This window comes from Panthera onca, chromosome A1, assembly GCF_046562875.1.
Source record: "Panthera onca isolate mPanOnc1 chromosome A1, mPanOnc1 haplotype 2, whole genome shotgun sequence".
Lineage (NCBI taxonomy): Eukaryota > Metazoa > Chordata > Mammalia > Carnivora > Felidae > Panthera > Panthera onca.
Window position 1 is genome coordinate 43,155,874 of NC_138339.1, and position 27,448 is coordinate 43,183,321.

Sequence of the window (27,448 nt, forward strand, 5' to 3'; positions counted from 1 at the left end):
CCACCCCCGCCCGCAGCCGATCACACACACACACACACACACACACACACACACACACACACTGGAGTCCCAAAGCCTTACACACTTCATTTCCTGGCTCTTCTTCCCCTCTCCATTTCGAGGGGTTATTTTTTGCAGGCTTTGCAATGAGCATGCACCAAAGAACTGAAGTCTTCGCATCACCTCAAGGAATGTTCATTTGTTCCAATCAGACTACTTGTTGCCTTACATGGGCATAAGCCACTTCCGGTAAGGCTGTAACCTCTGTAGTGCTCAGCCAATGAGGAATCAGGGGAGGGACTTGCACGCTAGGAGATAAATTGCCTGCTGTAACGCGGAGTGTGCTTCTTCGTCAGACACCCACTCTTAAAGGAACGTTCATTAAAGCCTCGCTTCACTGTGCTCCGAGGCTCCGTGTCCCCCCATTGATTGGGGCGGTGGGCTTATTTCTCACAACCAGCAAGTCTTGGTCATTTCCATCCAGCGTATTTTCTGCCTGCTCTCTACAGCCCCAGGCTGTGTGCTTCTAGGGTAGGAGATAGGCATGGATCCATCCCTGCCCCAGATGATGTCGCAAATAGTACCGTAAATCTCTTCTCTTTCAAGACTCTCCCTTACCCTCCATTATGACTTTTTTGGAGGCTTGTTTTTCCTGCCTGTCAAATCCACAGCCCTTAAATCTCTCTTCATACAGGAAGTCTTCCTGGCTTGCCTCTCTATACTCTCTGATCACAGATATCTGTAGATGGTCATTAAAAAAAACAGAAATACAAGATTGAAGCGTATGATGCAATAATATATAATATGATGTTTAGGTTACAGTGCAGATAATTTTATTGTAGCATATGTTTATATTATCACATGGTATATATTTTTATTATATTACAGTTAGGTATATCATAGGCATTTAGTTCCAGTATATACATTTAGGTATGATGTGGTAGAGCTAAGAAGGCCCATTTAGTCTCTTAGTTCCTCTCTTCCCCATTTTACAGATAGGTAAGTTGAGGCCCCGGGGCAGGTAATGGGGCTCAGGGGACCTTGAAGATCCTTGGTCCTCAAACCCCCTGCCCATGTGGATATAAGCTCACCTAAGACTGATGCACCAATATTCTAACTGCCTGGCTCATAGCAGCTTGTGGTCTAAGGAGGGGAGGCGGAGGCACGTCCTCAATGGCTAGCCCAGCCCCCACCCAGCCGTTAGTGTGAAGGAGGGCCAGGCCCATCTGCACAAGCTGGAGTCAGTTACCCAGCTGTTTATGGGTCTTTGCCTCTGGTGTTTATAGTTCCGCCTTTGGGTCTGCTTAGCGTCCCCGCTAATTAGAACAGTACTCCAGGAGGCGGCGTGGGGTGCCGGGGGACCACTGATGGGGAGCAGCGGGCTGGACCTGGGCCCTGGCTTCTGCCTCGCCTTGCTCCCACAAGGATTTCGGGCCTTTTTCAGGGACACGGAAAGGACAGCACGATGGCGCCAATTAAAATCAGGTGAGAAAACAGGCCTGTGGGGGAGGGGAGAAAGTGGAGGCAAGACAAAGGCTACAAATTCGGGCCAAATCTTGGGCCAAATCTTTCCTTTTAAGAAAGTACCCCCTTTTTTTTTTTTTTTTTAAATCACTAAAGTTATAGATGTCAATTGTGGAAAATTGAAAACATACAGACAAATGAGAAAATGAAAATGTGTCCCACCACTCGGGAAAACCACAGTTCACGTTTCAGGACTTTGCCCTTCTGTCGGACGTGTAAAGTCGTTTTTGTAGAAATGAGAAAACACTGACATTCTGTTTCTCAAACCTCTTCTTAACCGTAACAAGTTGTCCACATTTTTACGTGTTATTAAACGTTTCTCTACTGTAGCCGATCATGTCATTTCCATTTTTTATTGTGATACGAGATTGTTTGAAAGAATTGCAAGCACCAGGGAAGTAAACAGAATCTGAAGCATGTGTCCTCTCGATCTGGTCGCTAGGGTCACACTTCTAACTCTTTGGTGGGACTCCTTCACACATTGTCCTCCACACGCTGTATCGCTGGGTCGTAGTGGATTTCAATGATCCCCCCCCTCACTGGACATTGAGGTTAGGCACCCGGCTGTGGCTCGAAGCCTCCAGGCAGCCGGGGTGTTCAGGGAAACCTGACACCAAAAGCAGATCAGTTTCTCCCAGAAAATCTCATCGGTGCCTCATCGGGAGTGACGGGAGTGACGTCCTCAGCAACACGCTGGTGGGAAACCAGCTGCTTCCTTGTGTGGGTCGTGCTTGTTTCTGTTTTTGAAATTAATACAAGGAATTCACATTTGTTTCAGAAAGTTTTAAAAATACAAATCAGCCAATCCTAAGACAATTGAAATCACTCCACACAGCAAGTACTGCCCACATTTTGGTGTATACAATCATAAAAGCTGCAATGTTTATTGGATGCTTGGTCTGTGCTAGTCTCACTGTGCTAAGTGCCTGAGATGTCACAGGACCAGAGTCCTTCCTATTTGATAGATGATGCAAGTCTAGCTTTTAGGTTTGGAGACTTGTCCATTGTCTCCTGGCTCTAGTGTGGCCAAGTCTGCCCTTGGACCCAGGCTTTCTAGCTTCCAAGTCTATACTCCTACCCTACAACCCTACTTCTTCTTTTTTTAATGTTTACTTACTTATTTTTGAGAGAGAGTGAGCGAGTGGAGGAGGGGCAGAGAGAGCGGGAGACAGAGAATCCCAAGGAGGCTCCACACTGCCAGTGCAGAGCCCAATGCGGAGCTCGAACTCACAAACCCTGAGATTGTGACCTGAGCCGAAATCAAGAGTCGGATGCTCACCCAACTGAGCCACCCAGGTGCCCCCCCTCCCCCGCTGCTTTTACATATCTGCCCAGAGGCTGGTTTCCCTCTTCCCACATTAATGTTTCATAATCTGCTGTTGTTTCTCTTGGTGATAAATTATGACGATCTTCTGGTGTCATTAAAAATTCCTCCTTATGGGGTTCAGTTTGTGAATGTACCATACTTTATTTGATGGTTGAACATGTGCACTGTGTTAGATTTTTAGTATCATAAACAAAGCCACACTGAATATTTATGCGGCTTAACCCTTGAAGACTGTCCATAGTTATTTCTACAAGGCTGCTTTCTCTAACGGCCGTTACTGACCCATCACACCAAAGGGCAAGGGCGTCAGGGTGGCCAGGGGGCACCCGGTGAGCTGTGCACACCCAGCTCCTGGCTGAGCTGGTGCTATCTGAGATGGATATTCTGTCTATACAGAAAGCAGCAGGCAAGTCTTGCTCTTTAAACTGTGCTCCAGAAATGGTTTCTCAGTGGAGCGCAGGGAACCACTAAAGGGCTGAGAGCTAGAGATGAACTGCTCAGCAAATGACCCCCTTGTCTCCACAGGAGGGCAGCCCGCTTGACTCCATAGATGGCTGAGTCAGAAAAGGAGTAAGAGGGGCGCCTGGGTGGCTCAGTGGGTTGAGCATCTGACTTTGGCTCAAGTCAGGTCATGATCTCGCAGTTTGTGGGTTCCAGCCCTGCATCGGGCTCAGCCCTGCAGAGCCTGCTTGGGAGTCTCTCTCTCTCCCTCCCTCTCTCTCTGCCCCTCCCCAACTTGCGCATGTACTCTCTCTCTCCCTGACTCTCTCCCAAAATAATAAATAAAAGGATAAGAGAAAACCAGTCTGAAAAGGTGGCATCCCATCTCCAACAGAGGAGATTCATTTCCTTCCCCTGCAGATCTAGATTAGATTCTGAATTTGGGGCCAATCCCACAGGAGGTCCACAAGGACCCAGGGCTCTGCTCCCAGAAACACCTGAGGCGATGCCCTGGAGCCCGGTGCGGCAGATCGGGCATCCTCGTGCACAGAGTGCTCGGTTGGCTGGGATTTGGGGGACTGGCTAGCCAGGGTCGGGCAGGAGAGGGTTCCAGGCAGGTGAAATCCTGGGCAAAGCCTGGAGGAGATGGCTGGATAGCCACGGGCTGCCAGCATCCGAAGGGTCTTAGCCTGGAGAGTGGAGGCGGCGGGGTGGTGAGGAAGGAGGGGTGATGAAGCTTGAGGCTTTTGTGAGGTCCACGGGGCCTTGTCCACGGAGTAAGGGGTCTGCCTGTTATCCCAGTGCTGACAGGACCCGCATACCGGTTCAGCGTAAAGAAACATGATGAGGTTTTTTTGCCTCTGCCTCCCTCCCACCTCTCTATTCTCAGATGCCCAGAGGCCTCCACTCTGCACCAGACTCTGCCTGGTGGTGGGCGGGAGGCAGGGCAGAAGACGTGGGTCGTTGCACACCCCAGACTGGGTCACTGGAAGCTCTGTGGACGGGAAAAGAGGCTGAGCGGGGATGCCAGGAAGCATGGCCCCCACCCGCCCTGTCCACGAGAGACCCTCAGAAAATGAGCTCTCATCTCCGTTGGTGGTGGGTGGGGGGGTGCCCCGTGCCGGCCACCCATCGCACGGTCTCACATCCCAGCTCCGCGACTCGCCAGCTGTGTGGCTGTAGCCTGGTCACCTTCCCCTTCTGAGTCATAGTTTTATTGTGTGTAAAATGGAAACATCCACAGAAGGAGGCACGGAGGGCAGCCTCCACTCAGTACTCAGTAAACATTACTTATGACTTGTGCCGGCTACCCGCAAGCTCTCCTCTCCAACAGGGCTGGGGTGCAGCGTCTCCCCCCTTCACGGACCTGGGGCCTGCTTCTAGAGCTCCCTGTGGGAGGCCCCTTGGCCGTGTGGAGGCGGCTGGTGGAAGCAGCTGATGGCAGCCTCCCCCCTTCACAAATGAAGTCGCCTCCTCTCCCTTCCCCATTAAATCGAGTTTGTGAGCCTCCTGCTCCCGGTTCCCTGACAGGTGGGACGCCAGGTACAGAGCACCTACTGTGTGCCAGCCCCTCATGGCATGCTGGGCATCATCTCCCTGAACGCTCACAACCCCCTGATGGGGCTCGTTGCTCCCCTTTACCCGGAGACCTGAGCCGAGGCCTAGAGATGTCTGGCGAGTTGTGGGTGGCCGGGCTGGGACCTCACCCCGTCTGACCACCAGGTCCTGGCTCCTCCCTCTGTGCTGTCCTGCACCCCCGGCTCGTCCCCCACCTGACGTCCCCTTGCACTCCTGCCTCCCCGAGGGTGCCCCACCTGGCTGTTGTGTGCGAGGTGAGCCCCGTGGAGCTCTCACAAGGCACCATTCATCCCGCAGGCTGCTGATTGAAACCACGTGTGGTGTAGCCGGCCAAGGTGGCGGCAGCTCCGGAAGCCAAGCCTGGCCTGGGGCCTGTGGGCCCTGGGAGGATTGGGGGAGGAGGTCCAGCTGACCTGTAGGCCTGCAGGGCTGAGGGGAGCTCCAGGGCAGGACTGGCCTCCTCCTCCACCTGTGTAGCCACCAAGGGGACCCTGACTCCTGGACCCAGACTGGGGACTTGGGAGGCTCAGAGGCCCCCTCCATGTGAGCGGTGGGGGACCGGGCCCCGAGGCTTTCCAAGACTCTCTTTGGCAGGGTTGGGCGCTAAGGAAGGTGTGCGTGTGTGTGTGCGTGTGTGTATGTGCATGTGTGTGTCCGCCTGCTGAGGTCTGTGCAGGGTACCCCGCGCCCTGGGACTCATGGTCACTTCAGGATTTCTAAAGGACAGTTTTGTGCAGTGAGTAAGACCACAGGCTCTGGAGACTCACAGGCCTGGGTCTGAGTTCCATTTCTGCTGCTTCCTAGCTGCAGAGGCAGCTGTGTAGCCTCTCTGAGCCCTTCTCATTCACCAGATGAGGCCTGAGGCCTGATCAAAGGGTCTGAGAAAAGATGGAGCCACATTGGTTGGGGCGGGGTTTTGGGTGGCCATGGCTGGCTCTGCTGAGATGCCATCCCTAGATGGTGGGACCTAGGACCCCTAAAGGCATTTTGGCTCTAACTCCTGACCTCTGAGTCGTGGCCTGTCTGGGAGTTGGGAGGGTGCTAAGTGTGGGGTGTCTGGGTTTCCTCTGGGGCCTGAAGGCTCCAGTTAGTGGAGGTGAGCAGGGGAGCATTGGATCCCCCGCTGGGGTGAGGTGCGGCTAAACTAACCATCCCCTCCCACGCCAGGAACAGAGCAGGGCATTGTTCGCAGGGCCGCCTCCCTGGCACTGAGGCCCCCACAGGAAGGGGTGTGCAGGCCAGACTATGGCCAGCACTGACCACAGTCTTGGCTAAGCCAGGACCCTTCGGGGGCCTGGTGTCTCAGAAGACGCTCTGGTTTCCCGAGGAAAGCACGTTCTACTGGGCAACTCAGGCCTTGTCCAGCCTGAGGCTGGTGACAGAGATACTTTGAGGGCCTGTGGTCCTGGCTGGGTGTCTCCCACAGGATGGCCCTGGGACATCCTCAAGGGTGGGACTAGCCCCAGAATAGGAGCTCCCTGGAGACAGGCATCCCTGGGCCCCACCCTGTGCTCCAAGGCATGCAGGCCCTCCAATGTCCAATCCAAAAGAGCCCTGCCCCTCCTTACACAGCACAATGCTGAAGCCAGGAGGAAGAGGGTGTCCATGAGACACAGGGCGTTCAGGTGCAGAAGGTCAGCGTTTTGGGGCTCCCGGGTGGCTCAGTCGGGTAAGCGTCCGACTTCAGCTCAGGTCATGATCTCACGGTCCGTGAGTTCAAGCCCCGTGTCGGGCTCTGTGCTGACAGCTCAGAGCCTGGAGCCTGCTTCCGATTCTGTGTCTCCCTCTCTCTCTGCCCCTCCCCCGCTCGCGCTCTGTCTCTCTCAAAAATAAGTAAACATAAAAAATAAATCAATAAAATTAAAAAGGAAAAGAGGGTCCGCGGTTTCCTTTGGGGGTGGACAGCTGAGGTAAGGGGAGGCAAGAAGATGGCTGTTGTGAGGAGGGGAATCTGAGCGGATGTGAAACAGCTCTCCACTTCCTGGCTGAGCGACCAGGACGCCCACCGGCCCTCTGTGAGCCTCCACCTGCTTCTAAAGCAGAGGGGAGAATCTACCACAGGGGGCTGGCTGCGTGAGGGCTGAGGAGGATGGGGTAGGGATGCAGGACCCGGGGGTGGTGAACAGCATGTGGCGGGGTGGGGGGGGGCAACCTGGGTTCAGACGTCAGCTCCTTCCTTCGCCACGGTGTGACCTCGGGCCAGTCACTTTCTTCTAGAAAAAAAGTTAAAAAAAAATCTTCCTCATGGGACTGTTAGAGAAACCAATTAGCTGACATGTGGCCATGGGCTTGGCATCCCATTTGGCCCATGCTGTGTTGGTCCATTTAGTATGCCAGCTTGGCCAGGCTACCGTGCCCAGCTATCCAGTCAGGCACGAACCTAGCTGTTGCTGGGAAGGTATCTTATAGGTGTAACTGTAGTCCATGACCGGTTGACGTTTGGTGAGGGAGATTATCCTAGATAATCTGGATGGGCCTTAACTGAATCAGGCAGAAGACCTTCAGAGCAGAGCCTATGTGTCCCTGAAGAAGAGACTCCACCTGGGCCTGACAGCTGTATGAGGTAGGGTTCTCCAGAAAAACAGAACCAAGGGAATGTATTTGTGTGTATGTATACACACATTCTATTGATTATGTATGTATGTGGTGTGGTGGCAAGCTGATGGTGTAGTTCCAAAGCCTGAGGTCCAGGACAGCTAATGTTTCAGTTCAAGTCCAATGGCAGGAAGAAGCCAATGTCTCAGCTCAAAGGCATTCAGGCAGAAAGAATTCTCCCTTACATCTAGGACGGTCTGCCTTTTTGTTCTTCAAGCCCTTCAACTGCTTAGATGAGACCCACCCGCATTAGGGAGGGGAATCTGCTTTACTCAGTCTACGGATACAAATGTTAATCTCATTCAAAAACATCCTCAGGGAAGTTCCCAGAATAATGTTTGGCCAGGTATCTAGGCACTCCAGGGCCCAGATAAATTGACATAAAGTTAGCCATCCCATACAGATTTCCAACTTGCTAACCAGCCCCTACCATTGTATAAGCCAATTGCTTGCAATAAATGTCTTAGTGTGTTCCTCCTACTGATTGTGGTTCTCTGGCTGAGCCCTGATTGATACATATAGTAAGCTACAATAAAAATAATAACCATTATTGTCATCTTTGAGAAGTCCCCAGCAGTGGGCCTGGACATAGTAAGCCCTTGGCAAACACCATGGAACAGAAGTCATGTCAGTTTCTTCCATGACTCAAAGGGATCCAAGCACCAAGGACAAGTCCATTCCCAAGACCCCAGCATGGGCAGCCTCATCGCCCACCCCCCCCACCCAGCTTCCCACACAACTAGGCTGGTGTCTGTGGGTGTCAAACACACTGTGTCAAACACACAGTGTCACACTGTGACACCCACAGTCTGTGGGTGTCAACCAGTCACATAGCTTCATTACATGCCTCTACTAAACACTTCACATATTAACTACTTTAATCCTCACAACAGCCCTCTGAAGTAGCTACCAGAATTCTCCCCATTCTACAGAAGGGTAAACTAAGCCACAGGGATGCTCATTGTGCACCCAAGATCCTAGTGCCGTAGCAAAGGAGCAGGGGCCCAACCGGAATCAGAGTCTTTATCCCGCTGCTCTTGTGACAGCTCTTAGCCTGCTACTTTCTAGAAACTGAAAGAGGTTTTCCTGTGACAGTAAATAGGTCCTTTTATGTTTTTCCTCATTATAAGATAAGTGTGTGTCTCCTTGAATTTTGATCTCAGGTTGAATTCCAACTTTGAGCCTTCATTGTCTGATTCATCTGTGTACCCTGGGTATCTGGAACATAGTAGGTATATAATAAATGTTAGTTGTTTCATCTTTTTTCTGAGCTTCAATTCCCTCTGTTATATAGTGGGGTTCCTGATGTATTCCTCCTTGAGCTTTCAGTTGTCCAATATATTGATTTTCTTCTTTCTCATGGGATTCTTGCCACTTACCTTGTGTGTGTGTGTGTGTGTGTCTGTGTGTGTGTGTGTGTGTGTGTGTGTGTGTGTGTGTGTATTCTCTCCTGATAGCCCCTACCCTCACCCACTGTTTGGGTTAGAAGGTGAAGAAAAGGAAGCAGGGGAAAGGAAGGGGCGAGATGTTGGACAGGAAGAAGAGAAGGGCCAAGACAAGGGTGTCTGCTCTGGCTTCTTCCCTCAACATTGTAATGGAGATTGTAGTCAGAATTACAAAGCAGGAGGGAAAAAAAAATTAAAAAGGTCTGGATTGGACAGAGGGAAGTAAAACTAATCTTTATTTACAGGTGACATGATCCTGTACATGGAAAACCCTAAGGAACTCATTAATGAACTATTAGACCTAATAAATGAGTTCATCAAGGTTGCAGTATACAACAGCAATATGCAAGAATCTGTTGTGCTTCGGTACATTTGCAACGAGCAATCCAAAACTGAAATTAAGAAAATAATTCTTTCACAGTCGTTTCAAAAAGAACAAAATGCATACAAATCAATTTATCAAAATTAAGTGCAAAAGTTGTCTCTGAAAAGTAGAAAACATTGTTGGAAGAGACTGAAGAAGCTCTAAATAAATGGAAAAATATCAGATACTCATAAATTGGAAGATTCCACTAATATTACTAAGATGGCAATACTCTCCAAACTGATCTACAGAGTCCATACAATCTCCGTCAAAACCCCAGCTGACTTCTTTGCACAGACGGATAAGCTAATTCCAGAGCTCATATGGAATTTCAAGGGATCCAGAATAGCCAGAATGATCCTGAAAAAGGAGAATAAAGCAGGAGGATTCACATTTCCCAATTTCAAAACTCACTGCAGAACAACACTAAGCAAGGCAATATGGTACCAGCATAGGGCTAGCCATTTAGATCAATGGAATAGAACTGAGAGTCCAGAATTAAATCCACATCTCTGTGGTCAACCGATTTTCAACAAGGCAGCCAAGACCATTCAATGGAGAAAGAACAGTATTTTCAGCAAGAAAAGCAAGGAATGAGCTTGGGTTTGGAGATCAGGCAGACTCTTGACTTGCTGTGTCATTCTGAGCAAGTGAGTTAACTTCTCTGAGCCTGAGTTTTTTCATTTGTTAACATGAAGATGGTGAGAAAGTGCTTGTCTCCCTGGTCAGGACACATAAAATGTGTGAATTGCTTAGCTCAGATCTGGCCCCTTGAGCAAATTCACGGGCAGGGCGGGAAGAACAGGGTGGGACATACCAGTGAGGGTTAGGGTCTGGTGCTCCTCCCAGGTAGCCCCTGGGGAACCCCTTCCCCCAGGAAAAGTCAGGGCCAGTGGGGTTTGAATCTGCAGACTGAGCTTGGCGGAGCTCTGTGGGTTGGTAATAAATAGACAGGAAAGGAGATTCCATTACGCAGGAATGTCTGGGGAGGGGGTGGGGAAGGAATCGGCTTCCCTCCTAGCACCAGCCAGCCCTGCAGCCTTGATTGATGTGCCTTGCACCACAGCAGCAGGGCCTGGCGGAAGGAGGCCCCTCAGCCGCCACTCACCCCTCCTGGAATGAGGCCAGCAGCCAGATGTTCCTGGCCTTTGCGGAGCTGGGATGGGGGCAGGGAAGACCGGCAGTGGGCCAGGGGGCAGCCGCCCAGATGTTGAGCCTCTGCCTCCTTTTCCTCAGCAGCTGGGCTCAGGTGGCTTTGGTTCTGCTGTTGACCTTTGGCCAGTGGCCTCGTCTCCCTGGGCCTTGACTCTGTTCAGAATTGGGGATGGTGGTCCTCACCCACCCTGTCCTGCTGGGTGAGGCACGCAGCTGCCAAAAAAGAGCTTTAAGCTCCAAAGAGGAAAATGTCCCACCTGCCCAAGGCTCTTGGGATATTCTGGCCAGAGCCACAGGCAGAGGTGTGACCTGGGCCTGGGCCCTCCACAGGGTGGGGAGATCCCGGTGAGGCCCCTGGGTTTGTGGTTTGAGGAGTGGGTCTGAAGGCAGATTCTGGGTAGGAAGGTGGTGTTCCATCAGCAGGTGCTAAGATCCATCCAGGGTTTATTGCCTCACGTGCTCCCCTCAAGAACCATGATTGTAGAGTGGCTCAGTCGGTTGGGCGTCCAATTTCAGCTCAGGTCACGATCTCGCGGTCTGTGAGTTCGAGCCCCGCGTCGGGCTCTGGGCTGATGGCTCAGAGCCTGGAGCCTGCTTCTGATTCTGTGTCTCCCTCTCTCTCTGCCCCTGCCCCGTTCATGCTCTGTCTCTCTCTGTCTCAAAAATAAATAAAACGCTAAAAAAAAAAAAATCCTTTGAAAAAAAAAAAAAAGAACCATGATTGTAGCAAAGGGCACACCATCGTCTCTGGCCTTCTAATGATTTTGGTTTTAAATACATAATAATTGGGGCGCCTGGGTGGCTTGGTCGGTTGAGTGGCCGACTTCGGCTCAGGTCATGATCTCGCGGTCCGTGAGTTCGAGCCCCGCGTCGGGCTCTGTGCTGACAGCTCAGAGCCTGGAGCCTGTTTCAGATTCTGTGTCTCCCTCTCTCAATGCCCCTCCCCTGTTCATGCTCTGTCTCTCTCTGTCTCAAAAATAAATAAACGTTAAAAAAAATTAAATACATAATAATTAAAAGAAAACAGGAAAAAAATACATAAGGAGCAAGAATAAAAGAGAACTAAACATTCCCCCCAAGATTCACCATGTATGATTATTAACTGCTAACACGGTGCAAATTCTTCTTTATTTATATTCTGTGTCTGTGGATATAAATATTTATGTATGCATATTTTTCAATAAGTGGGCTCATCACACACGTCTAGCTCTGCAACCTGCCTTCCTCCACTCAGCAGCACGCTGTGAACATCTGCCCACGTTCAGAAATGTGGATCCACATCGACCTTGCGGCTGCCTTTTCATTGTGCAGCTGCCTCATGTCGTTGGCTTTGGGGAAATTTCCAGAATTTCTCTCAAATGGACAGTGTAGCACCGAGTCTCTCTGTACCTACACCTTTGTTCACATGTAGTTTATTTCCTTAGGATGAATTCCAAGAAGTAAACTCAGTTGGTTGAAGAATATGTCCTGTGGGGGCTTTGAGGGACATACAATGAAACTGACCTTCTGAAAGCCTGGACCCATTTAATTTGCACACGTGAGCCCTCGTTCCCCCAACTCAGCTCATGTGTTTCATGCTGGAGGCTGCCTTCCACGTCCACCCTGGCCTGGCCCCCACCTTTGGAGGAAGGTGGTGGTACCTGCGGGGACACTTGGCTGTCACTGCCGGCCCAGGGACACATCTTTCCCTAATGTTCTCTAAAGGACACCAAGGAGTGGGGACGTCCTGGACTGGAACTGAGGAGAACTTGGCTAAGTCCTGTCTGGTCCTCACTTTGCCCACCTGCGAACTGGGAGAACCCCGTATCACAGTTCTCTCCAGTGCATGTGGTCCGTGGATGACAGCACCCTCTTCTGTAATCCCACCTGGCCGGCAGGGACTTCCGTGACTTCGTGTAGGGACTGTGGCAGGCACAGAGGCAGGACGTCACTCCTGAGCACTTACCACAGGCACAGTGCTGCGCAGTGATGGGTCTGCTTACCGCCAGACAGCCGCGCGGCTGGGGTCTTAGAGGACCCGCCTCCTTGGTCCCCGGGGAGAAGGAGGTGTGAAAATGCAGCCTGAGGGGTGACCTCTTGGAGAAGTGTGGGGGGGGGAGGGGAATGGACTTAGAGGTGACCTCTCAAGGGTTCCTGGAACCCAAGAATCCCGTGAACTGCGCGGAACCGGCAGCTTTCATGACATTCACGTGTACACACTCTCATCCAACTTCACACGCAAACCCACACATCAGCTACTCGGGACAACATTCCAGCATTCTCTTCCCTTTCACAAACACACACACGCAAACTGAAGCCTACGGTCCTCTGCCTCACAGATACACCGTAGTAACAACAGGATAACAGTGATTTTAATAACACATTCATTGAGCATTTCCTATGTGGTGGGCACTTCCCGTGCATCATTTAATGCCCCCAGTAGCGGGCACGATCATTAGCTCCACCGCACAGAGGAGGGGGAGCAGGTCACCTGCCTAAGGTCACAGAGGTGGGGAGTGGAGGAGCCCTGCCCTCGGCACACAGTGGCAGCCCCCCTCCCCGCCACTGGATGCACCCTGACCCACCCCAGCTCCCTGCAGGCTGCCTTCCCGCCCAGGCTGCCGGTGGCCTGGCCGAGGGAGTGCTTGCCGCATGAGTGCCTCCAAGTCTCACCCAGCCCTTGGTACACAGTCGAACAGACCAGGCTTGTCCAGACTCCGGCAGCTGGAGACACAGTAAACCCAGTCTGTAAACCACCTTCTTGGCTTCTCACGTAGAACCAGAGCTTCCCCCAGACCTGTGTTTCTGAACTATAAGGGCAGTGGCACCCTCCCTTCCTCCCTTTACCCTCCTCCCCTGCCCCGGCTTCATCTCCCTTCCATCTCCTTCCTTGCCCGCTCAAGCCAGCCTTGAGGACTTACTTACCTGTGCCTGGCCCCGAGGTCAACACTGGGCTATAGCAGGGAGAGCAGCCCGGTTTCCATCCTCCAGGGACTGACGACGGTTCAGCCGGTCGGTCGTATGAGGCCCAGAGGACGGGCTCGCTCAAGGTCACACAAGGAGTGGGCGGCAGAGTCAGACTTAACAGCCACGTCTCCCACGTCAAGGCCACAGCTTTTCTTGGGGAGACAAGCCCACCGGGAGGACTAATGGTGCTGTGCTCTGTATACGTGGCAGGAGCTCAGAGCAGTCTGAACACTAACTGTAGCAACAATGGCACCAGGCATTTTATATGCCTTCTCTTATTTACTCCTCCTGATAACCCAATAAGGCAGGTATTATCATTCCCATCTTTCCCCCTTTTAACAGGCAAAGGAACCAAGACTCACAGCTGGTCAGAACTCAAACCCAGGCATGATTCTCCAAAGCTCAAGCTCTCTCATGAGTCTGCACTGCCTTGGGTGATGAAGGGGCTGTGGCACCCGACACGTGAAGGCTTTGGCAAGCTGGGATTTGAGCAGGCTTTTAAAAGGATGGGAGGAGGGGGATGGCTAAATGGGCAAGGGGCGTTGAGGAAGACACTTGCTGGGATGAGCACTGGGTGTTATACACAGGCGATGAATCACTGGAATCTACCCCTGAAATCTTTTTCCCCACTACATGCCAGCTAACTTGGATGTAAAGTAAAACATAAAAATAAACAATAAAAAAATAAATCAAAGGATAGGAGGAGAGAGGGGAGCATCCTGGGAAGTAGGCCCAGCTTGAAGTCAAGGTACCCGTGAGCCCTAGCTCACAAGGGGACAGACAGATCAATCTGAGGGGAGCCCAGCAACCTCTTGACCTCAGATCCTTTCTTGAAGGAGCTAATAGATGAGCCTGGCCCTCGACCTTGGTGTGGAGTGCTCCTGGGGACTGTGCGGTGTTGGCCCCAGAGAAACCACAGGAAGCCCTGAGCTGGGCAAAGTTCTCCCTGGTGTCATTAACCAGGTGCCATGGAAGGAGGAGCCAAGAGGCCCCTAGTGACTGTGCCACCCCTTGGAGAGGGACACTGCCAGGTCAGGTGCAGGAACCAGGCTCTGAAGCTCCTCGGGACCCACTGGCATCAGGCTACCTGGTGTCCGGGGCAGCTGCAGGCCAGCGTGCCAGGCTGGCAGAGGTGAGTCCTGGGCAGAGGCTGGAAAGTGGAGAAGGGAGAAGGGGAACGCTACTTCCGCCATTTGTTTCTCTCTAGGGTGGGCAGGGCAGCTGAGCCCAGCGCTGTGATGTGCTCAGTCAGATCCCCAAATCATAGGAGTTAGAACCCAGTGCGCTATGGTAGAGCCAGTGGGTGATTAAGTCAGGAACCTTCTAACCCACAACCCTTCACTTCCCACCGTGATTTCTGGTTAACCGACTCCTCCTCCTTTGGGTCTCAGCTCAAGTGGCCTCTCCTTGGGGAAGCTGCCCTGGTATCTGCCCTCTGGCCCCCACCACACACCGGAGGTGCGGTCAAACTCCTTTGGAATAGCACTTCTAGAACTGGGGCTTTTCCTAGCAGAGTTTGTAATTATGTTCTCATTTGTGGGATTATTTGGTTGATATTGTGCCCCTTCTAGCTGTAAGCTCTGAGAGGGCAAGAGGTGAGTGATTCATGGTCACCAGAATGTCCACAGGCTCTGGCATATAGTAAAAACACAAGAGCTATTTGTTGAACAAATGGGTAAGTGGGCAGGTGTGTGTGTGTGTGCATGGATAGGTGAGCAGAAGGGTGAATGTGTGCAAGGACGTGTTAATGAATGGCTGCTGGATGGTGAGTCGATGAATGGATGGGTAGAGGGACAGATACATGAATGAAAGCATAGGTGGGCAGAAGTTTGGAATGTTAGACTCTAAGAATATTAATAATCACGAAACTCCAGGCTGCTAAAGTCCGATACTTTTAAAAACTGCATTATACACTTGCATCAAAATGCTCAGCATTTTGTAAAACGGCTCAGCATCAAAATTAGAAGGAGAAATTACAGAACTCAACTCCCTGTGATAAGAGATGAGCAGACAGATTCAGAAAAGTGAAGTAGATTTGCCCAAGATCACCAGTTAGGTGACCCCAAGTCCCTGTTTTCTGACCATTGTGCAAAAGAGCCTCTGGGAAAGGGGTCAAAGTCCCAGGTTCCAGTCCTGTCGCTTCCGCAGTCTCTCTGTGACCTGGGACAAGTCAATGGGCCTCTCTGTTTCCTCTTTAGAAGAAAAGGTTACAAAATCTAGGGTTTTCTTTGCATTCTTGGGAAGACCAGCCTCCCTGGGCTTGGCCAGACCTGGGTACAGATACCCTCCCCCCACACCTTCCCAAAAGCCCAGTGGAGCTGTCGGAGCAGATGCCAGGCCCCTGGGGCAGAGGCCACTTGAGGCTCCAGATCTGGAGGGGCAAGACCAGCCTCCATGTCCCTTTGAGCTGGCCTGGCCATCAGCTGTATCTCAGGGTGTGCTTTTGCACTCTCAGGGAGGGGGCCGTGGGGCCCCTCGGTGGGTTTCTGGCTCCACATGCCTTGTGTGGAAGTTCTTCACCGACCTGGACCCCTGTAAGCCCAGCCCCCGAAGCTGAGGAGAGGTGTGTTTAGTTGGGGAGAAACCCCCACCAGAGTCAGCCTTGGGCTGTCGGTCCCAACCTTGAGGAAAAGGGATTGTACGTGTTGTCTAGGAAGGGGGCTTTCTGCCCCGGAAGAAAGCAGGCATTAAGTGTACTCTCAGGCCCCAGACACAGGGCTGTGCAGTCAGAGGAGGAAGGGATTCTGGTGTGTGTGTGTGACAGAAACAAGAGATAGACCCGGTGGCAGAGGTATGGGGTGGGGTGCAGGAAGGGGGCAAAGGACAGAAGAGGAGGCCAGGGTGGCAGTCACAGGGACTCCTGAGGCCATAAAGCCAGGCTGAAGCCTTTGGACTTTATCCTCTAGAAAGTAGAGAAACTTTTTTGCCTGTTGTTAAGGCTTTCACATTTTCTTTTTTTTTTTTTTTTTTTTTTTTTGACACTAAAAAATTCATGTTGCACGCTCATTGTAAAAAAAAAAAAAAAAAAGGAAAGGGTACCACCAAATGCTCAGTGACATCTAAGTTTCCCTTCCCCTCCCCCAGAAGTGACCCTGACTGCGGGGCCTTTTGTATCTTTGAAGCAATCTTCTAGGCTATATTTATTCAATGTATCCATCCCTCCTCTTGACACAGCGGAAGCATATCACACACACCATTCTGCTGCAACGTACACATTCGGGTCATTTCCTCGCATGGATTTTACTGCCGTGTGCTGCTCCACTGTGTGACCACTCTGCCCTTCGTTCCCCAGTCCCTACTACGGACAATTTTGTTGAGGCTTTTGGTTCCACAAACCATCCCGGGATGAAATATTCTTGTGCATATCCACTTGTGGGCACACGGACTGGTACCCACTGGATAGGTTCCTAGCGGTGGTATCACTGGGCCTAAGGGTACAAGCACTTGGCACTCAGCAGACATCACCAAACTGCTCCCTGCAAGTTTTGATCAGGGGGATGACAGGCTTCCAGCATCCGGGCAGTGGTTCCTGAGGTAGGGGGTGGAATAAGCAAAGTATCTGTTCATGAGCCACAAGGTATCAAGGTCGAGGGGGCCGTTTAAAAGAAATTTTTTTTAATGTGTATTTGTTTTTGAGAGAGAAAGAGAGAGAGAGAGACAGAGTGTGAGCAGGGGAGGGGCAGAGAGAGAGGGAGACACCGAATCCGAAGCAGGTTCCAGGCTCAGAGCCGACAGCACGGAGTCCAATGTGGGGCTCGAACTCATGAACCATGAGATCATGACCTGAGCAGACGCTCAACAGACTAAGCCACCCAGGTGCCCCGGGGGGGGGGCCTTTACAATCTTAAAGGATCTTCAAGTGTGCATTCCCTTGGAGCCCCTGTGAGCTCCGGGCTCGGCGGCTCCCTGCAGTGCCTCGAGGAACTTGGGAGGAAGGGGCCCCACTGGTTGTGTTCCTTTGCCGTGGGGAGAGGTTCCCAGGCCCACAGCCCTGCACAGGACCCGCATCCCCCACGGCGGCCGCAAGCAGCCTAGTGGGGAGAGGACAGGCTGTCGGCAGCTGTGAGGGGCCCGAGTTCAGCCAAAACCCGTGCAGAAGGCTGCCAAGAGTTTCTTCTTTTCATTTCTCCAAGTCTTGTGCTTTGGGCCGGGGCACAGTGTCATCCTCATGTTTCCTATTACTTTACAAGACTCCCATCAAAGCGCCAGCCTTGCAGGCCCTTTGATGTCTGGGCCGATCCTGCCTCCGCCTCGGGGAGAAGCATCTTTGCTGAGGATCAAGAGGGGAGTCAAGCTGCGATGGTCCCCAGGCCTTCCCTACCTCATGTGCTGCCCCAGCTCCACTCCTGCTGGGACCCCAGGCTCCTGGGGTGGGGGTGGGGTGGGGGGTGGGGTGGGGGTGGAGTGAGTGGAGAGACCAAGGCCCCTGTGATAGAGCCCAGAAGGGGATTCAGAGGCCCAGAGAGGCCAAGGGGCCACCCCAGGCCACACAACAAATTGGTGAAGTGCTCCCTCTCAGATGGTGTCCAGACATGGGGGGAGGCCATGAAGGGGATTTCTACTGTGATCGAGCAGAATCTGGCAGCCTTTGCTTGTTGGTCTCTCAGTCCCCCATCCCCCCCCACCCCCCCCACCCCCCTCTTATTTCCTAGAACCCTCCTGGTGCCGACACCCCGTAACTGAGGCCGGAGGGGCAGTGTGGTATCTGTGTCACCTTGTTGGGGTTCAGATCCTGGGATCTGTCCCTTTGAGCTGTGTGACCTTGGTCAAGTTACTTAACACCTCTGAGCTTCAACTTTTTCCTCAGTAAAACAAGATGATGACAATTCCAACTTCAGAGAGTCCTTGTGAAGGGAACTGAGAAGATTCCTGAAAGGACTTAGCATAGTGCCTGATACAGAGACTCAAAAAGAATACTCCTACCATGGTTGTTGTTGATGGTGACAACCAAGGAGTGGGAAAGGGGTTTCTAAGCAGAGGGGGCTGGTGTGGAGTAACCCTGCTAATCCAAGACCCCACCCCTGTCTAGTCAGGCTCCAAGGAGGGGCTGGGGCCGTCACTGCCTCCAGGGAATGAGATCCTTCTCTGCTCCTCCCCTAAATCCCCACCTCAGATTCCAAGGAGGGTGTGAGGATGGATGGAAACAGGGTGCCAGGCTTAGGGTGGGGGCACTGATGAGGTCTGGACCAGGAGGCTCAGGAGGAGGCAGGGGAGAACTGTCTGGGAGGACATGGCCCTGTAGCCGTGACTCCGGAGGCAGCCAGGGTGGGAAAGGGGGGTTGGTTTTCTGGCAAAGCTGAAAAGCTTTGGATTTGACTTGGAAACACATTGAGAAGTCCCTGGCGGCTGCCTCCGCCGAAACGGCCTCTCTGAAGTTGAGCCCAGGCTGGGGAGGCTGTTTTATATAAAGGGGCTCAGGGGACCTCAGTGATGGAGGACAGGCTAAAACCTCTCCCTCAGAATTGCAACACATGCCCCCTCCACTGAGCTCCCACATCTCCCGAGGGCCTGCCCTGGAGGCTGGATAATTCTCGGGGCCAGGGGCCAGGGGGACCAAGTCAAGAAGGAGTCAAGTCAGGGCGCCTGTGTGTCCTAAGAGCTCACAGGTGGGGAAGGGGGGAAGCACCTTCTCAGATAGTCCCCTGGGTTCTACCTTGGTTTTGTGTCATATCTGTGTTTAGCCTGTGATTTTACTCATATGACATTTTTCTTTAAATTGACTCCTTTTTAAAACTTGAATACGTTTCTTTGAAAAGGAAGTGTATATTGTTACTGTAAATGGAAGACTTCTAGCACTTGCCATGCAGAGCAACCGTATTAAATAAAACAAAAACAATGTCGTTCAATTCTAGCTAGCCTGAGACTTGCTCTCTCTCTGATAAAAACGAACAAATGAGTTTAGCAAATGCGACAGGAAGACAGGCTAGCATCCAACTAAGACTGCCTCCTTGAGTAGAGGAGAAAATGTCTGAAAAAAATGCTAGATGCCCAGTTAAATTTGAATTTCAGATAAACAATAAATAATATTTTTAGTATAAGTGTATCCTAAATGTTGCATAGGCTACACTTATACCGGAAAAAAAATGAAATTCAAATTTAACTGGGAATCCTGTATTTTATTTGTTGTTTTCCATTCTCTCCTTGATGAATGGAAGACAGTTTTTAACAGAATAACTTCCTCACTGCTAAGAGATTAGATATTTCCATGCAGTATCCTTATGCCACCAAAAATAATCTGGAGAAAACCTGTCCTGATTCAAGGTGGGATTAGAGCAGGCAACAGCAAAGTAGTGTGGGGATTTGAAGGTGGCTGTGCACTTGAGTGAAATTCTGAAAAGCTCCATGAGGAAGAGAGAGGTGTGGGGTTTGGGTCCTAGTCAGGGACCAGGGAGTGCAGGGCCGCACCCTTCCCCCACTGGCCCCAGGACTTCAGGGACAGAGGACACCCCGCAGGGATGCAGTCAACTCTGCTCTTAGGGGACAGAGGGGCATGTGTTTGAGGAAATGAGGCTTGTGAGCATGAGTGGCTGTATGTGTTTGCTCAAATCACACCTACTTAGGACACAAAAGAGCTTTTGAGGGCATCTCCTCCAACACCTCCCCCAGCCCCTGCCCACCCCCGGGGGGATCTAAAACTTACTTGCACTTCTCCAGTGATGGGGTGCTCACTACCTCTTAAGGCATCTCTCTCCATAGTTAGGTGGTATTGACCGTCAGAAAGCCCTTCCTTAGCCTGAACAGAAATCTGCCTTCCTGCTGAGTCCCTGTAGATTCACTTCGGCCCTCTGAACAAAGTCTCCCCTCTGCCCCAGGACAGTCCTTCAGAGATCTGTGAGTCATGAGGGTAGCCCGCTGGAGTCTACTCAGACCCAGCTCTCTGAACTATACCTCTTAAGGCTTGACTTCTGACTTCCTCACTTACAAGGGCACGTCTTAGGGCTGGGACAGGGTTGTTGCTTGGGGTGGCCCTACTTATGTACTATCCTTAGGAAGAGGTTGTGCGTGGAGAATGCCGGGAATGGAGATGAGGCTAGCACCAGGGTGGCAGGGAAGTGTCTTTCTTGCGGAACTGCAGGGAGATCTGGGGACACGGGGCTCTGTTCCCTGCTCAGCACCTAATTCACTGTGCGGCTTCAGGCAAGCCTCCTCTCCTTCCTGGGCCTTAGCTCTGCTTTATGCACTGCAAGCAACTTGATCTATTCTTATGGGTAAAACCCCTTGTGCCTGTTTTGAGTGATTGGTGCCCTGGCCGTTGGAGTTCCCTGAGGGAAGGGTGTTAGGCAGGGTGTGGGGTCAGCAGGGAAAATGGGCAGCGTAATGGACAAACACAATGGCAGTCTGGGAACTGCCTGTGTGCCAATCGTGGCCTAAGGGGCCTGCCCGCTCTGGCAGTACGTGGCTCTGGAATGACAAAGCAGGACAACACAAGGTGATCAGTGAGGTCCCATATGGGGGAGGGGCCATCCCTGCTGGGAGAAAGGAGGTGTCCCCCCCTTCCCCCCCCCACACGGTTGAGCTGGCCCTGGCCTTGTGTCACTCCATCCTGCAGACTTTCACACGTGTGTCAGCCCACACCCTGCCACCCGGACGGCCAGAGGACAGAGGTGCTCTGTGGAGTCCTGCGAGCAGGCCAAGGCTCATGGCCTGAGGCTGGTGTAGAAGGCAGTGGGGGAGGCTGGCTGGGCGGGGCTGGGGGTGCAAATGGGGTTTCTCTGCCAGGGAGAAGGTCTTTAGGAAACAAAAACTCGAGTCAGAGCTGGGGCCTGGCTGCTACACAAAGGGGCTTTCTCCTGGCCCTGCCCTTCAGGGCCCAGAGGCTGAGTGAGGGGGAAAGCTCAGAGGGCTCATACTGAATCTTCAAGCTGGGCAAGGTCTCCAAAAACCAACAAGTCCGCCCCCTGGCCTTCGGAGAGGCCTTCCTCACAGATGGCAGATGGTCAGAGAAGGCGGGCGTCCTGCCACCTCCCGGGCTCTCCCCTCTGGTCCTCTGCTGCTATCTCACTGTGTGACCTTGACCAAGTCCCTGCCCATCTCTCTTGGCATCAGTTTCCCCAGCCGCGTGAGGAAGGACCTGGATAAATGGTCTCTCTGAGCCCTCCTGGTCTCTGAGACTCCCAAGTTCTCAACGATAAGAAGCTCTGAGAGTTTACAGAGCACTGTCCTATTTCCTGCTTAGTTTATCTCTTAACCTGGTGGTTAGTGAGGTGGATGTGGTGAGCTCTACCCCTCCAATTTTTTTCAGATGATCAAATGGAGGCTCAGAGAGAGGAAGGGGTCCTCCAAGTTCACACAGTGACGAGGCGGCTGAGCCAGTCTCCTGTGGCGGTGTCCAGACCTCCATCTGCCACCCTGGCGGTTTGTACCCTCTCGGGGTGCAGGGGATGAGGGCACAGGTCAGACCAGGCACGATTGCTTCCCTTACCTGTTTTCCACATGGATTTCTATGTAGGAAGTATTTTGTGGGAAAAAATTGTTGTATATAAAAACAAAACAAAACAAAAAAACCCAGAAAGCCTTGTGCTCTCCTTGGACTTCTCAGGTGGAGTTGAGAGGGACCCCTCCTTCTCGGAGGCACAGGCCACAGGACCTCCTTCTCAGTGGCACAAGCTCAGGCAAGAGCTTCCCATGGCTAATGGAAATGAAAGGGATTTGCATTAAAAAAATTTTTTAATGTTTATTTATTTTTGAGAGAGAGAGAGAGAGAGACAGGGTGCGAGCAGGGGAGGGGCAGAGAGAGAGGGAAACACAGAATCCGAAGCAGACTCCAGGCTCTGGGCTGTCAGCACAGAGCCCAATGCAGGGGCTTGAACTCACGAACAGTGAAATCATGACCTGACCTGAAGTTGGAGACTTAACCGACTGAGCCACCCAGGTGCCCCTGCACTTTTTTTTTTTTTTTTTTATCAGAGACATTTAGCATGATGGCGTTCGGGTGGAGGTTGGGAATTTTCATAACACATAGAACCACAAAGAATGAGGATGTCAGTATCACAAAGTGTTCATGATGGAAGGCTCTTTAGAAACCATCTAGTCCACCCCTCCCTCCCTGCCCTTTACTAAAGGGAAACAGAGGCCCAGAGAGATGAAGGTATCTGGCCCAGGTCACACAGCATCAGTGGCAGAGATGGACTAGAACTTGGATCTCCTGACTTCCCCCACAGTTTCAGTACAGGCCATTTGCTGAGGAAGCAACAGCGTAGAGGGCCAGGGAGGGGGAAGAAGAAGAGGGGGCTAGGGGCCTGGAGACAGTCAGACAAGAGGTATGTGGGGTCCAGCCGCCTGCTGATAAGAGACCCACAATGCCACGCCAAAGGGATATTTTATCAAGATGTAATTTTTCCCGCTGCAGACACTATTTTCTTTCTCGTGCAGACTATGCTGGCCTTTGCGATAAGGCGCCTAGACATGCTCACACTAAGGCAGCCAAAACATGAGGCAGGAGGAAAAAAATTCCCTTCTTAATCTCCCCCCCCCAGCCCACTCCCCCCCCTCGTTTCCTCTCATTCTCTCCAAGTTCTCATGCCCCCCCCCAACCCCCTCTCCCGCCAACCCACCCGGCTGGCTGGCCTCTTCCTGCCTTCCAGTAAGCCAGCCCAAAGGAGCCAGGAAGGTATGTAGCCCAGAGGAGGTCAAAGGAGAGAAGTGTGGAGGGGCTTCCCCTGGGAAAAGAGGGCCAGGCCACAGGCTCTCCCACCACCAGCGAGCACCAGGCAGGGTGCGGCGTGGGGTGGTGCATGTTATTTATGGGTTTGTCACTGGAGCCTTCTCCCTCCGAGCTCCCCACCCCCCCAATCCCTGCAAATGGAACACACAACTCTCTCTGGTTGGGGGGTTTAAGATGGAGGTGAATAGAGTTTTCCCCATCTGAAGATTCCCTACTCTGTCAACACCCTGGGTGCTGACCTCCTAATCTAAGGACTGATGGGAAACTCTAGGGAAAAGGCTGACCTGCCTCCTTCCATCTAAAAACTCCCAGACTTAAGAGATCTGACCAGACAGGAGATCTGGGACCAACTAGTCACTGATGGACCAGTCTCTTCTGCTCTCTAGGCTCTCCAGGCCTCAGTTTCCCCAACTACCCGCTAAGGGGGGGCGTGGTTTGGACTCATATTCTGACACTAAAATTCTACTGCTGTATTGTTCACAAGATGATGTTCTAACCCAGGCCTCCTGGGTGCTTGGCATATTGGCTGCATGGCCCCCATGTATCAGTACCCCGCCCCTGCTCTGCTCAGGAAGTTTACCCCGCCCTGCACATCTGGATGGAATTTACCCCCCAAAGCAACTCAATTACCGGTGATCTGATCAGGACGGCTCATGTGTCAGAGGGGGCCCTGGTGAAGGTTGCTCTCCCAGAGATGAGGGTTCCTGGATGTATCATCCACCCTTCTCACAGCCTGGGTGTCCTCCTGGGGCTGCTGGAGGGACAGGGCCGGGGGGGGCGGGCAGTGTCCTGATGAACAGGGGGTTGGGGATCCAGAAGGGGTATCACCTCCTGCTCTGTCTCAGGCTCCCTATCCATTCAAGACCTGAATCAGCATATAAAGGCTAGAGGGTGAAGAAAGATGGTGTTTGAATTTTAGACCAGCTGGTCTGGCTAAGTGTCCAGCCATGGAATCTTTAAGGCTGGTAACCCTTATGGCTTCTCTTTACCTTCCGATCCCTAGCAGGGAGCCTGGATGGTAAAGGCTGGTGCTTACTTGCAAGGTTGCAGTAGTGAGGGTTGGGGGTACAGTGCTGTGTCTTAGGAATCCCTCCTTGGGAAATTAAGGTGATCCTTGCCGTCTTCCTGTGGCTTCTGCTAAGTTGGTAAGTGGGGGGCAGTGGGCTTTGGAGTTTCCTATTTCTTCAAGTCTGCATTTAAAACCTCTTATGCCGAGCCCGTCGCTAAAGAACTGTTTTCCTGTACGTTGAGCCTCCCTACCCCTCACCATCCACATACACAGGAGGGTCACCCAGCCCAAGAGATCTGGGCTTCGGCGTGCTGTGCCTATCAATACTAAAGTAACCTCCTGGGAGCCGGGGGCCACCAGATTGCCAAAAGGATTGGAAACAGAGTGAGTCATGCTTATCGGCAGTAGAATCGCGACTCAGAGTGCTTACTGCCCTCCAGGTGACCCACCATGGTCATGGCTCTGCAGGAACCAGGCTGGGCTCGCCAGTCTGAGGAAATAGTGCATGCACGCACATACACCCACGCCTTGCCTCCTTCCATCACTGAATCTCACCGGAATCTCAATCCGGCAACTATTCCCTGATGCCAATTAAGAACAAAGCGCTGAGCTTAGCTCTGCTCTGCGGAGAATGAAAAGTCCGAGGCCAAATCTCACTCCCCCAAGGGCTCACCCTGTCGATGTCGGGATAGAAAACACTGACCTGTAAAGCCAGTTAAGAGCATGAGCTGGAGGTGGGCAGGCCACGCTTGAATACCAGCTCTGCCATGGACAGGTGGGGGGCTTCAGGCAGAGACTTTAGCCTCCCCACCAGCCTCAAAACGTTGTCCGGTTGTCAGGAACGAGCAGGCAATGCACGGAGCACACGGTGCCTGGCACAGAGTAAAGTGCTCCATGAATGGCCGCTTCGTTATTATCTTGTGAAATAATTAGCATTAAGACAATAACCTCTCACTTACCTGGAAACCTTCCTACCTTGCAGAACCCAGCCTAGAACTCACATGAAGCTTCCCTTCTGAAAAGTCCTCTGAGCTGTCACCAAAGCTCGCAGGCCCTTCTCATCAGTAAGCTGATGACAGAAGTGAGGGTAGTACTAGTTTGGATCACTTGGGGGCAGGAAAGCTTCCCGAGGCCTGAGGATGCCGGGCTGACATGGGTGGAGGGTCTGGGCTGGGAAAGAGTGGGGAGGCTCAGGTGGGGATCAAGTTCCCAGGGGTCTTGAATGCACCTCTAACTCACTGGCTGCCTTGGGGCAATGGGGGAGCTGCTGTGGGGTCACTGTGGGTGGGGGAGATGGCAAGATACAAGGCCTTCTTCAGGAAGCTGACTCTGGGGGCTAATGCAGGTTATGGTGAGGGCCACCGGCTGGCAAGGAGGCCAGTCGGGGCCCGTTGGAACCCAGACAGCATTTAATGCCAGGATCTATCCACAGCATGAAATTCCAGACGGGAAAATCACCACGTACTTGGCAAAGCCCCCCCCCCCCACCCTTCACATCCTTTATATCATGTGATCTTCATAATTCAGTGAAATGGTTATCTCCACTTTACAGCGGAGAAAAGCTGTGTCCTTAAAGAAGGGACCTCACTTAGCTGTTAGTGGCACAGTGAGGCCAAAACCCCAGGCCGCCAGCTCCTGCATCAATTCTCCATTCCCATGGAGGGTTTGAGGGTGCTCTGCCTGCTGATTCTTATTAAATGCAGAGACATTCAAGAACAGCATAGCACTGCACAGTCTTGGGGCCAGGGTGGGGTTCAGGCGATGAGTGAGCCCCTAGAGGGTTCTAAGCACTGACTCTGGAGTCAGGGAATCCTGGTTGGAGGCCCAGCCCCATTAATTACCACTAGTGTGGCCTGGAGAAGCATCCGAGCCTCCCTGGGCCTCAGTTTCCCTTGAATGTGGAGCTGTCTGCCACAGGGGATGCTCTTCCTCTTCCACAAGCCCTGGGAGGGAGGAAACTTGTCTCATAGTAACTGTCAGAGCCCCCATGCCTGGCGCGGGCCTCAGAGCATCACATAAACTGTCAGTGTCATCATGATCCATCATCCACATTTATTCTGGGCACTTGCTATGTGTAGATTACTCAGCTAAACGGATGGTGAGACCGTTGGTGAACTCTCACAGGAGTGGGGAGCAGAGGCCACCGCTGAGGGTGAATAAACATCAGTGGGGGTGCTGCAGCCCAGGAGGAAGGGGCCCTGAGTAGGGGGAGCTGGGGAAGAGCTCACCAGCAAAGCATGCCAACAAGCACAGGGTCTGAAGACCCGGTTCAATTTTCCACTCGGCTGTCATCTTGCCATGTGATTTCTGGCCAAGACCTGGCCCCTGTTTTTCCTCCGGGAGAACAGATGGAGGGCACAAGGGACTGGGAGCCGAGCTGTCAGGGTGGGAGTCTCCCTCACCTGAGGCCTCCAGGCCTGTTGGGATCTGCCGGCCTGAAGGGGATTTCCTGGGGCCGGCCCAGTTCCCAGCCCTGCTGACGTCTCCTCTGGATGAGTGCCCAGAGTTGGGGGGGGGGGGGGTTGCCCAGAACAGCACTCCAGTGGGAAAGGCAGGCGGGCACTCTCCCAGCCCATACCTTGGCCCTCCCTCTGGGGCACTGGGGTCTCCCCACCCCCAGCCTGAGGTGGGGAAGCTGGGGATCCCTTCCATTGAAAGAAGAAGGCACTGCCCCTTGGCTCAAGATCCTGATTTGCTGTGTGACCTCAGGCAAGTCTCTGCCCCTTTCTGGGCCTTGGTGCCCTTTCTCTGAAACGAAAAGGACAAAGATTTCCAAGCTTTTTTGGAACTCTGACACACTGGGATCCTGCTGGGGGTTGGCGGGCGGGGGGCTAGGGGGTCCTGGGAAACAGAACCAGGATGGAGGCGGGATTCCAGGGCCTTGCTTCCCTACTCCGAAGTAGAAGGTAGAGAGGATGCGGGGAGGGTGACAGGAGGAAAGGAGCCCCACGGCCTCCAGGTGGCTGTAAGAGGGGCAAGGCGAGCTGGAGGTTTTGGAAACATATTTATTTTTAAGTGTCCGGTGTCACTGGGGGCTTTCTCTTTGGGTTTTGAAATGCTCCAGAAGCGAGCACTCTGCATGTGCGTGTTTGCAGAGTGGAATATGGGCTGTATTTATTCATCCTTTAGCCGGAGCCCTTAAAAATATAGACGGCTAATGTCTTCAGTATGTATGAAATATCCCATATGCTCGGAAACAAAAGGGGCTCTGTTATTAAAGTTTCATTTCCACACGCCCCCTCCCCTCCCTCCCGCCCGCCCCCCTGACACCCTGCCCTCCTTCCATCCAGCTCAGCCTCTGCTCCGAGACAGAGCGAGAGCGAGGAGGCAGGCTGGCAGTCGTGGCCGGAGGCCCCGGGCATAGCTGGTCCCTGAGCGAGTGGGTGCGGATTCTGGCTCC

General features: G+C 52.5%; 1 protein-coding gene across 1 annotated transcript in view; it reads left to right on the forward strand.

Annotated features, from left to right (window-relative positions):
- Window positions 1-14,378: 14,378 nt before the first annotated feature.
- Window positions 14,379-27,448, forward strand: part of SYNPO (synaptopodin) — a 68,097-nt gene continuing 55,027 nt past the window's right edge. Inside the window, exon 1 of the mRNA XM_060634715.3 lies at window positions 14,379-14,507. The gene's annotated coding sequence lies outside the window, so the exon portion shown is untranslated. The remainder of the gene's footprint in view (window positions 14,508-27,448) is intronic.